This window comes from Vicia villosa, linkage group LG1, assembly GCF_029867415.1.
Source record: "Vicia villosa cultivar HV-30 ecotype Madison, WI linkage group LG1, Vvil1.0, whole genome shotgun sequence".
NCBI classification, from domain to species: Eukaryota; Viridiplantae; Streptophyta; class Magnoliopsida; order Fabales; family Fabaceae; genus Vicia; species Vicia villosa.
Window position 1 is genome coordinate 245,883,800 of NC_081180.1, and position 15,691 is coordinate 245,899,490.

The 15,691-nt window shown below is 33.7% G+C and overlaps 1 non-coding gene across 1 annotated transcript; it reads left to right on the top strand.

The window, feature by feature from the left end:
• Positions 1-13,160: 13,160 nt before the first annotated feature.
• TRNAH-GUG (transfer RNA histidin (anticodon GUG)) lies at positions 13,161-13,232 on the top strand. The gene has a single exon. It is a non-coding gene; the product is annotated as a tRNA-His (tRNA).
• Positions 13,233-15,691: the final 2,459 nt, after the last annotated feature.

A 15,691-nucleotide genomic window follows, 5' to 3' on the forward strand; every position in this document is an offset into this window, starting at 1 on the left:
TTTATTGCAAAAAGAGTTTAAGTTGGAAAACAAAGAAGATTTTTGAGAAGGAGGGGAGGACTTTGTAAATTTAAAAAGATGGGCAGGAGATGAAGATACTATCATAAAGCATAAAGTAAAATCTAAGGACAGGAACAATCTAACAAACAAATAAGCCAACACTTGACATAGAGCCAACATAAGCATTCCTTTTCTTTGGATTCACTTCAAAGCATAACATCAGAAGCACTTGAACAAATAGCCGTAAGTTCAAAATAACAATTCCATTAAGCATGTGTCTGAAGAATCTTGAATTTGCCTCAAATGAACTTGCATCAGATAAACTCTCAGCGTTTTAAATCAATAGAAAACCTGCACACAGACAAGACAACCAGACAAATGGATAAGGTTTAGGATGGAAAGGCGGACCCCTGCCATATGACAGAACTGCACTTTAGATTTGAGTTTGAGTCATATTTTTATTTGATTAAAGATGCCAAGTTAATAGAGTTAAAAATTGATTTATTGAGTAGTTTAGACTAAAGTTGTTGAGTTGTTTGGAGTTATATTTGACTAATCTGATGAGGTTAGAGTTGAGTTAGCGATAACTGAGTTAATGATAGAGTTCACCTTGGGAAATCTGATGGGTTATGAGTTGACTGTGTTGATCCTGTAAAGGTTGTGGAATTATCTGTTTACTAAGTTGATGAGTACTGTTGAGCATGTATAATAATTTTCTTACACCGTTGGTGAATATATTTGAGTATTAACATGTTTAGCCTGTTGATGAGTATTGTTGAGCTTAGATGATGTTTTTCCCTGTTAGTAAGTAATGTTGAATAAATATATAATTATATGCGTGTTGTTGAGCCGTAATAACTTATGTATTGTTGAGATGAGTAGTTCAGATGAGGAACTACAGTGGTTGCCTGATATTGGCAATGTTGTCGGTTCAGATGAGGAACTGTTGTTGAGTAGTATATTGATGTTGTCTGTTTCATTTCATGCATTCATGTATATTGGAGATAGGTACGACTCCGGTTCAGTGAGGTGGTCTCAGATTCATTGGTGAAGTCGTTAGTTCAGATGAGGAACCAAGTCCATACCCTATAGAAGTACATGTTCGATATTCCCATTTTCTTTATGGCAATTATTAGGGATTTAGATGAGAATGGTAATCTGATAGAACCTTCAATCCATGATGAGCGCATAGTCTCGTGAAGCTGCTACTATGGGAATGTTAAGCGTCTTGAAGGGACTATTGACTGTAGATTAGTATAGATAGACATGTTTGGTAGTTGCGTGAGTTCTTTTAATTCTACTAGTGATAAAAATGGTGGTAGAAATAATGATTCATGTTTCCTTTCTGTCTTCTTAAGAAATGGAAAGATTATGGCCACATTAGACACCGAGCCTAAGGATGTTAGAGAAGTTGGGTCTATCTATGCCACTGAGGACCAAATAACCTCTCTTTGATAACAAATTACTTTCTCTTCTTTTGATTATGAAGAAGATTTTATTCTAGAAGCGTGCTCTCTAGAAGATGGGGCCAACATGGTCGCCTCATAAGCCTTTTCCACTCCTTCATTTTACTTATACCTACCCTCTATCCGCGAGGTTGGGATTTGCTTCCCCTTTTCTTCTTTTGCGGCAGAGGTTTTGACGGTGCTCAACTTGGCTCCCTCTCAAATCACCCACATTGGCTAAAGCCTGATTAGGGAATTTGAAAGTATATGTTGGCGGATAGGGACTTACTCAACCATTGTGATGTTTTTCTATTTTTATGGTACCAACATGCTCGGTGGGGCTTGGTAACTCTAGTCACTTTGCTTGGGAGAGCCTTACTCAAAACCCATTATAACAACTTCAAAGGTTGAAAGGATAAATTTTGTGAGGATGAGGGGACGGGATAGTTTTTATTAAGCTACCAATTAGGTGTGTGGTGGCCCTAAATATCCCCTTGCCTAGACGAATAGTCCTGCGGAGATTATTAGATACATCTATACTCACCTCACTGCGGATGAGGTTGAGGTATTAGAACCTTCGACTATTTTAAGGTTATGGAGTCCCACACCATGATCATTTTGGATCAAGGGGTGATGACTCCTTGGACAAATTCATAAGTAAGTTTTAATGATGTTGTCTCTGTTTGGGGTGTTGATGGTTACATAGCTCATGCTAATTATTTCTTTTTTCTTTTATTATAGAATTCCTCTAAAAGAGATGAAGAGGAACATGGCCAAGAGGTAGCTCGGCGCTCAGGCTTTTATAACCCTCAAAGTATCCTTGAAGGTTTGCTAATTAGGGGAGTCAAATGAAAACCCGAGGGTGAGGTACCTACTAGGTCCCAGGTCCTGAAGACCTAGAGGTGGGGGAGCTAACTCTTCCCCTAAGGGTAATATGACCCAAGTGATAGTTTTAGAGGGGCGCATGCGTCCTCACATTGTCTCCAAAGGTATGTTCTCCATCTAAATCCTCCCCATGGAGTGATAATGATTTCGACACCATCAAGTTTATAGGTTTCCGCCTTCCATTCCCTGGCGACTTCCCAGGGGATTACAAACTTATTTGTAATCAACCTTCCCTGAAATTATCTGACCTCAAAGAGATCCACCTGCTAAGGATCCTCCTGATGGAGCATGCTGATAGAGAGAGAAGCATGCTCAGGATGAGAATGAGTTGAAGGGAAAGCTTTTCATTTACAATTATGACCTGACCAAAGGTCAGGAGATCATCGAGACTCAACAAAAGAAGAAGGATACCTTAACAAGCAAGCTCCAATAGGCAGAGACCAAGGCCAAGGAGTTTTCTGCCAATGAGTAGAAACTGCAGGTATCCTTGGACCAAGCCCTTAGCACTTAAAAGAAGCTACAAAGGGCAATAAGGCCACAAAGGATGATAATCAGGAGGCGACTTACCCCAGAGGCACTCTAGAGGAAAAATTGGATTCTAAGGGGGTCATTGAGCTGCTAAGTCCTCATTTTTTTCTTTTCCTTTCTTTTTAATCATTCCCCTGATGGTTAGCCCTATGAGACTTTTATGAACTGTTGAATATTTCCCCTAAGCGATATTTTTATATTTGATCTTGCTAACTATTATTATCTCTATTATCACTTATTTGGGAATTTCCTCGCTCAAGTTTAGATTTATTGCTCTCGTGAATGGCCAAGATCCCTCAATGCCGCTTCAAGGAGGAAAAGGTTTTTACATAGGGATTCTGCATTTATATTATCCTTTATAGGTGGCAAGGATTCCCGCATAAGAATTCAACATATTTAACAGCCTTAGAGGAGACAAGGATTCCTATATAGGATCTAACATATTCAACAGCCTTAGAGGCATCAAGGATTCTGACATAGGAATCCAACATATTCAATAGCCTTAGAGGTAGCAAGGATTCTCACACATGGATCTAACATATTCAATAGCCTTAGAGGCAGCAAGGATTACCACTTACCACTTACCACTTAGAGATCTAACATATTCAATAGCCTTAGTGGCGGGAAGGATTCCCACATGAGGATCCAACATAATCAATAGCCCTAAGGTGATTTTGACGAGTCTATTTGATCCTTGACACCCTGTAGGTGAATCAACTATAATCCTAAATTATATAAATAAATCAAGGGCCTCATTAAAAACCGTGTGTCAACAAACATTATTAGGAAATGAATGCCCCCGTGAAAACGTTATTATCCTTACAAAAATGGCTGAGAATATAACTCACATAAACAAGATAAAACATCAAACAATCTGAATTAAGCGAGGCTCATCAATCATTCCTTAATAAGGAGTCTTTTTCCGCATCCTTTGTGGTCGCCTCATCTGGAATGGTTAAGAACCTACTACGGGAGATTTCTTTGGCGATTTTACCTCAGCCTTAATGCCAATAACATTCACGCCTATTGTTCTAAACTTCTTCAACTTCAAATTCTCTATATAGCACTTTCTATTAATCTCATGGTCCCCATTGATAACATCGACTCGCCTATTTGGGAGCGGGTATTTTATACATAGGTACAGGGTAGGTAGGAAAATCCATAGTTGATTAAAAATGGGCTTCCCTATGATCATATTATATTAGGAGGGCATTTCAATAACTATATATCTTACCTTGATATGTCTGGGGTTTACTTTGGCCCCAAAGATGGCCTTCAGTGTTATATAACCCTTTACTTGCACTGGATCTCCCAAAAAATCAACCAACAACCCCCTAGAAGGGTTTGAGGTCATCTAACTTTAGGCGTAGCCTCTCAAATGCATTTTACTAAAGGATGTCAACAGAGATCCCTTGATCAATCAAGACTCTTTTGATTTCTCAATTGTCACATCGAGTAGTGATAATCATGGGGTCATCATTGTGCGGATCAATGTCGATTGCATCCTTCTCGAAAAAGGTAATATTGGTCATCAAAGCTTTTGATTCATCTACCTTGGAGTCAATGGGAAAACCATTAATGACTAGGATTTGGAAGGCATATCTCTTTCGGTCAGAGTTGATCTCTTTGCCTCCGGCGAATTCTCATACGATAATGTTAAAGGTATGACGAATGGATCTCACTTCACTTTCTTTAATTGGCTCATTCCCTTTCTTGGATCCTAGACTTTCTTAAGAGTCTCGCCTCTAAGAGTTTGATTTGTGTGGCCCCTTAGGGAAGCTGACCTTAATGTATTTCCTCATGTACCTCTATTGGATGAGGTATTTTATGTCCTTTTTTAGTTGGTAGCAGTCCTCCATTTAATGTCCCTTAACCTTATGGAACTTGCACCAACTGTGTGGATCAAGCCTTGTGATGTCTATTTTGGGAACTAGAAGTAGGGGATGTTTTGCATATGCAGAACCTCTTGACATATCGATTCCCAGCGGGAATTCAGGGGAGTGAAGCTTTCGTTGGGTTTTCCACTTTGTTTGAACATTGCTATGTTCCTCACGGGCGACATGTACTGGTTCCTTTGTGAACTGTATATAATGGGAGTGCTTTCTTTTCCATTTCAAGCCTTCTTCTTAGTGTTGATCTCCTTGCTCTTGATGTAAAATTTCGCTCGCGTTACTACTTTAGCCAGGGGCGCCGATAGCCTAAAGGCGGTAAATTCATTTAAGTTTCCCACCCTGAGCCTATTTTTGAACGCTTCTACAATCATTTTGTGGTTCATATGGATTACCTATATTGTTGCTTCGTTGAAGCAGACAAGATACTTCCTCAAAAATTTCGAGGGAACTTGGCGAATGTTGAATAGATTGATGACGATCAACTTCCTATGTCAACTTACGGAAAAATGGTGGACTAGATTTTTCATTGGGTCTTGATAGATGGTGACAGAGAGTTGAGAGAGGCCCATATATCACCTCATAGGTGCGTCTCTAAAGGTTCCAAATAGAAGCTTTCACTTCAAGGAGTTATGTGCCCCCAATGATGGTCATCTAGGTGTTAATAGAGGCAATATGCTCATATCGGTTGATGCACCCGTCAAACTAAGCCAATGACGGCAACTTGAAGTTCTCTGGAACAAATGTCTCTCATATCTCATCCGATAGGGGTTAGGGATCCAATACCTCCAGTTCGTCCACCATGTCAGTCTCCTATTGACGGTGTTCGATATGAAGGACGTTATCCTCTAGGGTTTGATTTCGGTGATGAAGGTCTTCCATAACAACGCGTATCTTTGCTATGGCACTTTCCTCACCATACAACTCATCATTGGCCGGAGTTGTTGTCTTTTTGTTCACCATGGTAGTTACGGGGACTGAACAGAAGGGCAATAATCCGACAAGATGGTGTTATGGTGACCCAAGTCTATTTATCAGACCCCCACAGTGGGCCCCAATTGTAATTTCTAAAGTACAAATGCATGATAACCACTAGTGATTAAGGGATGACACATACTTTAACTTTTATTGTGAGGTTTAGAGCTTGTTCACGTAGGGGTGAGAAGCTCGGTCTGTGTGTATTCATGTATTGGAGTTAAGTTGTCCTATCTCCCATGATGTTGGAATATTTATAGATATATTGGCTTCCTTGGAATTAGAAATCATTGAGAGAATGAGCAGTTAATCTCTTGGTATTCAGAGGAGCGTGATTCACTTCTCCCATGACTTTGTCTATGTTGTTACAGGATATGAACACGTCACTCCCTGATTCCTAAGTCACACGACTTATTTATGGTGAAGGCAAAGTATCTAATAGAAGGGCGATAAATCAAATAAATTGACGAATGATTTGATAAAGGGGCAACTCAAAATCCCCACGTCGCCTCTTAAGACCTTCACAAAATATACCAATGCAGATTTACAAATTCTACGTTCAAATAAAATTAATTCTATAAGCAAAATCAATCCTCCTTTAAAAAAATTAAACATATCTAAATCAATTTCACTTCTCTAAAATCACTTTCGTATTTTTGCAAAAATAAAACCAAATATATATTAAGACTTAGCGTATATTTTCTTCCTCTTTTAAAAAAAGGAAAAATAATTTTAGAAGTGTAAAACTATTTTAACATGTTTAATTTTTCTAAAATAGAATTAATTTTGTCTCAAGATCTAATTCTATTTGAAACTAGTATTTATAGTTTTTGAGTCTATATTTAATTATTAACCTTAAAATTTATTGTTTAATTCACTTAAATAAAAATATTAGAACGTAAATTACTTTAACTTTAAGTCGTTTTTAGTTAAATTTAATTTAATAAAATCAATTCACTCAAAATTTATTCTCATCACCGCATAAGCAAAAACATAGAACTTCTAAAATCTAAAAATCTAATGTAAAAACGGTGTTAAGTGTAAATGGTTTAAAAATGTAACTAAACACTCATTTAGTGTGTTTTAAATGCTACTATCTTCATAATATAAGACTATTAAGAGTAAATCTCAAAATTTTAAAAAGTTAGCTGAAATATTAATTTTGTTGACTATTTATATAATTTTATAAGTTTATTTATGAATGAGAGAACTATTATATTTGTGTAAAAGCATTTTACATCAAGATGTCAAACTTAGTAACATAATACTATCGGTAATTTTTTATTGCATATTCATATTACATAATTTACGTTGGATGGAAAGATAATGTCATGTATATCATGTCTATACAATTTAACATCAATTAGAAATCATTTGACATGTCAACGAGATATACGTATAAAAAACTAACATCTTACAAAATTTCATGAAAATTGTTAATTTGTATCATTCTCTTTAACATATCAAATTTTTTATTATGTGAAATTTTATAGACGTGATATATATATGATAATAGTTTTCAATCCAACAATTTTATTATAGGATATGAGATAAAAAATTATCGGAAATGTCATTTTATTAAATTTGACTCTTTGATCTGATGTTATTTTATCTCACCCATAAATAAATAATTAATACACTTAAAATTGTGAGAAAAATAACTTATAATGAGAACGGAGATACATGTAGCAAAATTGAATTGCAACAAACAAAAAGGCCCAATAGCCCCCACTTAAAGCAAGTGCATTAGCACGAGGTACATGGAATTAATCATGGAATAATACCCTAACAAAAATTAAGAGATAATTATGCAAAATGTTGGATCCATCAATTACAATTCCCATTTTAAGTCCACTAACTACAATCATACAATCTAATATATTACACCCGTGCATTTCTTGAAAAAGCTAAAAGAAGAAAAAGACTCAAAATTAAAAAGAGAGCAATAATTTATATATAATATGTAAATTATTATATGCAATTATGCTTGGAGTGGAAGAGGACACAAACATCAAATACCAAAAATGTATGATGAGGTCTTCACTTTTGGTCACAAGTGCGGTTGGATTTCAGAGGCTAAAATGCTAGAATTCAGGGATCTCTTTAAACCTTTCATCATCAATATTTAATAAAGAGAGCATTTGATGGAGATGATAGCTTTTTTATTATATAACTTTTTTTCTTCTTAAAAGGTAAATATATAATAAATCCATACTCTTTTGGCTCTCCAATATATATATATATATATATATATATATATATATATATATATATATATATATATATATATATATATATATATATATATATATATATATATATATATATATATATATATATATATATATATATATATATATATATATATATATATATAAAATTTTGAAATGTATTGTTTAAATCCAATGCATTTAGAAATATTGGAGGATTAAGACAAAATACCAAAATTTTAATTACATAGATAATTGAGATATTAAAAAAATAATGAATCCTTATATTTGGATTAAATAAAATCTTTTGAAGATGAACTTTTGGAACTGAGGTATATAGACAAAGTCTTAGTTATACGTTGATTAATTAAAATTCTTTGATGATGAACTTCTGGAATTGAGGTATATAGACAAAGCCTTAGTTATACGTTGATTAATTAAAATTCTTTGAAGATGAACTTCTAGAATTGAGGTATATAGACAAAGTCTTAGTTATTCCTTGATCAATTAAAATCCTTTGAAGATGAACTTTTGGAATTGAGGTATATATATACAAAGCCTTAGTTATACATTGATGAATTAAAATCCTTTGAAGATGAACTTCTGGAATTGAGGTATATATGCAAAGTCTTAGTTAAAGGATCTGTAATTTGATATTTAACAAGACATTGACAAGTTTTATATTTTCTGTCAATCTATATCAATATGTTTAGACTTTTTTATGAACAATTAGATTTTTTACAAGATGAATTATATATGGTAAATTCTCGGCTATCTCTTGTAAAGTTGGGGGTTATTTATCCTAAATGATGTGTATTAATGAAATTTTGCATATTAACTTAAAACTTTAAAGAATCATGATTAAGTTAAAGAAAAAATATATGGCTTGATCTTTAACTAGTAAGATGTTGGTATATCTGTTAGCGCAACAATCGGGGGAGGGTCGAGTCGGGAGCATTGTTTATTTTCGGAACATTCCACTTGAGCAACACACCTTTGTGGGAGACACACCACTTCTCCACCTAAAACCTTAAGGTGATAGGTGAGTGGGTTCTCCCACTTATATATGCTTAAGTCACCACATGCATTTCCAATGTGGGACTATTATCCACACTCACACTTGATTCTCAACACTCCCCCTCAAGTGTGAGTCTTACACAATGCTCCCCTTCATGTGGAAGCTCTCTCTTCCACAGACACTTGTATCCGTTGACTTCAACTACATGTATCCGTTGACTTTCAACTACGAGTTCTAGTCGGTCCCTTTTCTCGAACCAAAGGCTCATGATACCATTTGTTAGCGCAACAATCGGGGGAGGGTCGAGTCGGGAGCATTGTTTATTTTCGGAACATTCGACTTGAGCAACACACCTTTGTGGGAGACACACCACTTCTCCACCTAAAACCTTAAGGTGATAGGTGAGTGGGTTCTCCCACTTATATATGCTTAAGTCACCACATGCATTTCCAATGTGGGACTATTATCCACACTCACACTTGATTCTCAACAATATCAAGTGTGAGTAATGATTTTCATATTTGATGAAAACGAGAATGTTGAACACTTTTTAAGTGAGAAAAGGCATAAAGCCAATGTATTAATGTTTTGAATTAATATGTGACTTTAGGAATTTATTTTATGTGGTAAAATTTCATTGATATAAGTCATTTGAGATAAATTACTCCCAATTTTATAAGGGGTAGTCTAGGCCTCACCATGAAATATATAATATTTGTGTATACTATAACATTGTCTAGGGTGTTGGTGGTGCGGTTGTTTAAGTGATTTTGACGCTAAAAGTCATCCAAACCATAAGAAAAAATGCGTGGTTCGGTTTGATTCGGTTGACTTTTAGAAATAAAACCAAATCAAATTAAAGTAATTTGAGTTGGCTCGATTTGTTCGGTTTTTTACAAGATTTTTATGGAGTCATACTTACACACATAGAGGATAACATGACTTTGTGTTTAGTCATCATACATTACGAAAAAGTAAATAACAATGTCAATGAGTACAAGTTACAACCTCATTCAACTCCAAATAAGAAAAAAAACTAAAACAAAAAATAACAATGTGTATTATGAAATAAAACCTGAAATTCCAGACTATAGCATTAGTGCATTACATTACAGTACAACAGTAACAACACAAAAACATTATCTAGCCCGAAACTAGGTTACCCATCACTAGACACAACAAAGAAACACTTTAATCCTACACTAGACCTTAAAAACATAAAATTGGAATAGATAACACAAACAGTAGGACAAAATAATATCCAAAATATTATAACGAAACATAAAAGATAGATGAGAGGAGACATTAGAGATGATGAAAAATAAAGAACAGAACAGAGGCGAGATTAGAGAAGAAGAGATGCGATAAAAATGAAATGGGAAGAGAGAACAACAACATTAAAACTAAGAAGATAAAAAAGAAAGAACACAAGAGATGGGAGATTTGAGAAAAAGAGGAGAGATGTATCTTGGAAAGAAGAATGGATTTGAGTTGTATGTGAGTTAAGTGAAGTTTGGATGGTAACAAAGTGTTGTTTGGTTTGGTTTGTAAAATACAAACCACAAATTGAATCAAATCGAACAACTCGGTTATGTTTAAAGATGGCTCAAACACATCCGAACCAAATATAGTTTTTTGCAGTTTTCGATTTTAAACACATTTAACATTGCTTATGTTAAATTCAATATTCTTCAACAATTTTTCAATCACAGAAGTTATGAAGTAAGAATAACAAGGGTCATGCTTTTGCAATTTATCTAGCTATTGTAGGTTACCTTTTGAATTTTGATGAGAGGAAGGAATATTTAATCAATATGTAGTATCCAATAATTGATATCTTAGCGCTTCTATAATTGGTCCAATCATCATGAACATACACTACAAGAAAATATAAGTTTTGCGACACATAAATTGTGACGGTTGCCCAATAACCACCCTTGTTTGAAGTTTACGGCGATTCCCGCGACGATTTCAACAAGTTGTCTCCTTAATTTTGAAAATCTGTCCACATTTACCATATCAATAACCCTAAACAAATGACTATTTCAAAGCTACGCTGGTTTAGTAACTACCCTTGTTTACTTGCTCAATTCAACATTACAGAGGTATGTGATATGTTTTGGAATAATAAGAGCCTTCATCTTTCCTCTTCATTTGTATATGTTCTGCACCTAAGATCCCTAAAAATTTTAAACATTGTCTTTCTAAAACCTTATATATTTCTTTCAAAATCCCTAAATTTCTCCCAAAACTCATTGTACCATTTTCTTGCAAAATTTTATTCAATTCAAACCCTAATTTCTCAAAGTTCTCTCTATCAGTGAAATACATTTTTCTATGGATTATTGTGAACGAGAAACTTCTCTAAAAAATTCTTCTCCCTAGATCAACCCATCTCTCTCAAATATCATAATCGTATAAGTAATAGTGAAACCACAATATTTGCATTTTTGGCATTTTTTTATACTTTTGCTTCTTTGAGTTGTTCCGTTGTAGAGAACTTTTAGTCATTAAGGTATTGTCCAAGTTTTTTCTATTTTCAGTTTGTTTTATTCATTTTAGAAACTTCTCCTTTTTCCTAAAATATGGAAATTATTTGTTAGGTATCCTCTCTTTTGTTTTGGTGGCTTTATTCATTTAACCCATATAGTATTAGGCAAAATCCTTAAGCCTGTCATCATCTCTATGATGCCCACTTTGATTCCCCCATCATCAGTAGTGGCATATGTTATCTTTTGTTACAATATTTTTGTTAACTACATTATATACTATTTTGGTGCAATTTTTTATTGGGTGCAAGAATGAGTGATTAAAGTCCCACATTGCCTATGAATGGATGAAATGTTAGATTTATAAGAGAGAGGAATCATTTAACTAATATCTTAAGGTTTTGGGGTGAGATGTAGCATATCACTCTCTTGTGGTCCTAGAGCATTAGTCTCATTGGTGCTCCCGACTCTCCCAAACTCCCCCAACAGTAGTATCATAGTCGTGGTTCAGCTTAGTGGACAAAGTGAGAGCTAGATCCAATGTAGGATCCTGTTATAGGATGTGGAGGACTTACACTTGTGGGGAAGAATGTTAGGTGCAAATGTGAGTGATTAAAGTCTCACATTGTCTATGAATGGATGAAATGTTAGATTTATAAGAGAGAGGAACCATTTACCTAACACCTTAAGGTTTTAGGTTGAGATGTGACGTTTTCCTTTGTTGTGGCCCTGAAGCATTAGTATCATTGGTATTCCTGACTCTCCCGGACTCCCCAACATTTTATTGTCAGATGGAATTGAAAATTTTATCATCTGTATGGGAAACACAATAGAATTTTTGAAACAGTTTATTTCAGATCTTAAATATTTTTCTATTTGCAGTGGAAGAATTTAGTGTTGTAGTTTGAAGCTAGATGTAAGAGAATTAGTTAATTCCATGTTAAGTTTCGATTTTGTGTTTACTACATTTCCTATTTTCAATTTCAATTTCGATTTTAATTTCGATATCAATTTGCGGCTCACTACATTTTCAAGTTTCACTTTCGATTTCGATTTCAATTTCATTTTCGATTTGGTGCTCACTACATGTCCAAGTTTCAATTTCGATTTTGATTTCAATTTCAATTCGACTCACTACATTTCAAGGTTTCTATTTCAATTTAAAGAAGAAGAAAAAAATCAAAGGAAAAATAATTGATATGATGAATGATAAAAATTATGTGAATAGTGCATGGGAAGAAAAAAGATGGCAATTAGTGAAAAGACCAAAATATCCTTATTTTTAGTGATGTGTTAGTTTTTAAAAGAAAGGTAAAATGATAATTCTGGTGGACATTGATTTTTATAGGTTGGGTGAATATTTTTCGTGCTATAATATGAGATTTACAACATGTTTACTCATGTCTAAAATCAAACATTTGGAGTGTAAAACTAACAATTCGATATTTTTTAATTTAATAGATCTTAAATAAATTGTAACAGTACATTTTGATTAGAGTTTTGTTCCGTTCAACTCCTTAAAATAAATTGTAAAATAAAAAAATTATATATCGTACCATATCTCATTAAAATGAAATTCTCAAAAACATAAATTATGTTTTATGAGTTTTTTTTTTTTGCCGAGAGGGACATCAATAAAGATGAACGCTTTAGAATAGTAAAAACATTCAAATATATTTTAAAAAATTATGTATTATAATATTCAGTGGCATCAACATGAAGTGGCTGTAGTTTAGTGGTAAGAATTCCACGTTGTGGCCGTGGAGACCTGGGCTCGAATCCCAGCAGCCACACTTCTTTTTTATATCTATTCTTTTTTATATCTATTTTCATATTCAGCATAAAACAAAATGACATCATTAAAGAGTTTTGTTGCTCTACTCATAACGATGAACAATCTTAGTTTCAGGGAATTTGCTCAGAAGTTCACATGAATTCATAACTCCTTTTTTATATCTATTTTCATATTCAGCATAAAACAAAATGACATCATTAAAGAGTTTTGTTGCTATACTCATAACGATGAACAATCTTAGTTTCAGGGAATTTGCTCAGAAGTTCACATGAACTCATAACTCGTCCTTAAACAAGGAAAATACATCATAGACACTATAGACTTGAACAAAAAGCGAATAAAGAATAAATTAAAAACATTAAAATACAAAAAATTGTAGTGATATAGATAATTGCTTGGTTGTAATGGCTCAACAAACTCCGACAATAACGTCAAGAACTTGATGGATTAAATTTACAAAGTGAAATAAATGATGTTAATAATAAAATTTATAAGATTTGTCTCCATAAAATTTATATATTTTTTACCGGGCAATTATCAATTTTACTCAATTTGTGCAACATTAGTAGAGGAGGGAACATATGCATAGCATATAGATTGGCAAAGATCAATAAAAATGACTATAAATAAAAAATGGGTTAAATATGTTTTTGGTCCCTATAAATATTTCAATTTTGACTTTTAGTCCCTATAAAAAATATATTGACTTTTAGTCCCTATAAAATTACTTTTGCACTCATTTTTGGTCCCTCTACAGGGACTAAAATTGAGTGCAAAAGTAATTTTATAAGGACTAAAAGTCAATATTTTTTTATAGGGACTAAAAGTCATTTTGGGTAATTTTATAGGGACTAAAAACATATTTAACCCATAAAAAATTAACAATTTAAACTAGATCATACCTTTTTCGAATTCTTAATTTTTGTTACTTGGTAATTTCGTCTAATTTTTGCAATTGAATATTGTTGAGTGTGGCTCATATCGTGGAGATTATTATGGATATTGTTGAGTATGACTCATATTATAGATATTATTATGGATAGATAAATAGGAGTGTTGGGGCTTCAGGATATTATTGTAAATTGCGCACTAATATTATATATATTGCTTGTAACATTGTGGCACTAACAAATCCTAATTGTTAGACAGAAATAAAAGGAACTATAATTGCTCCATAGTCGTAAAGGTAGGAACCATAGACTGAATTGCATTAACAAAGATCAATTGTATTCATTATCTTTTACTTTTGTTTCTCTTTATATATATATATATATATTGGTTGTTGTTCTAACATATGATATCAAATGGAGATTAACCATTGTGAGAAATTCTAACTAACAAGGTTTGATGGGACAAATGACTTGAATTATGTCAAAGGAGGGTTAAGGATTTGTTGACTCAGCAAAGTTTACAAAAGGCGTCGTGTTAGATGAAACCAAATAACATAAAGGATATCGATTGGGCAAAGATGAAGGTGAAGACCGCATGATTAATTCACCTATGTTTTTCAGACGAGGTGATGTATGATATCCTAGAGTTGACGATGCTAGAGGAGGATTGGGAAAAATCGGATAGTCAATATATGTTAAAGGCACCGATGAACAAATTGTTTGCAAAACAATGACTATATAGTTTGAAGATGTAGGAAGGATCCGATTTGCAACATGTTAATGTCTTCAATAAAAGTATTGTCGATCTAGTGAGGCTTAAAGTGAAGATTTATGAAAAAGATAAGGAAATTATATTAATATGCTCGTTACCAGGTTCTTATGACCACTTGGTGACTACTTTTATCTATGGGAAAGGTATTATAAGTCTGGATGTGATCACTGCTACACTTTTGTCTCATTTTCAAATGAGACACATTGTAGAGGAATGAACTCAAGGAAACCGTTTGTATATAAAAATGAGTCAAAATCATGGGCGGAACAAGGGTAATGGAGGTTTTGGAAATAAGAGGTCTAAATCCAAGAATCAGAAAACTGTTAAGTGTTATAGCTGAAATAGATTGGGCAATGAAAGAGGGACTGTCCAAACAGAAAGCAGGACTTACTTATGAAAATATGGTTCAAATTGATGATTCTTGTAGTGAAGCAAATATACTGTGTTTTATCTAGAAACTGCACATGTGCATGGATTATTGACTCTGGTTATTATAACCACATGACGTCACACTAGAAATGGTTTAATACATTAAGGTCAGGTAATTTTAGATTTGTTTAACTAGGCAGTGATGAAGCATGTACTACCAATAGAATGAGACAAATTAAATTGACATGGATGATGGTGGCGTGTGAATATTAAACATTGTTTAAATATATTCCTGATTGAGGAAGCAATTGATTCCCCTAGGTACTCTACGGGAAAATGGTTTTCCTACAGGTCTAATAGAGTTAGAGACATTATTAAGGTTAACAAAGGTGAATTGACTATGATGAGAGAAAGTAAGATTGTATG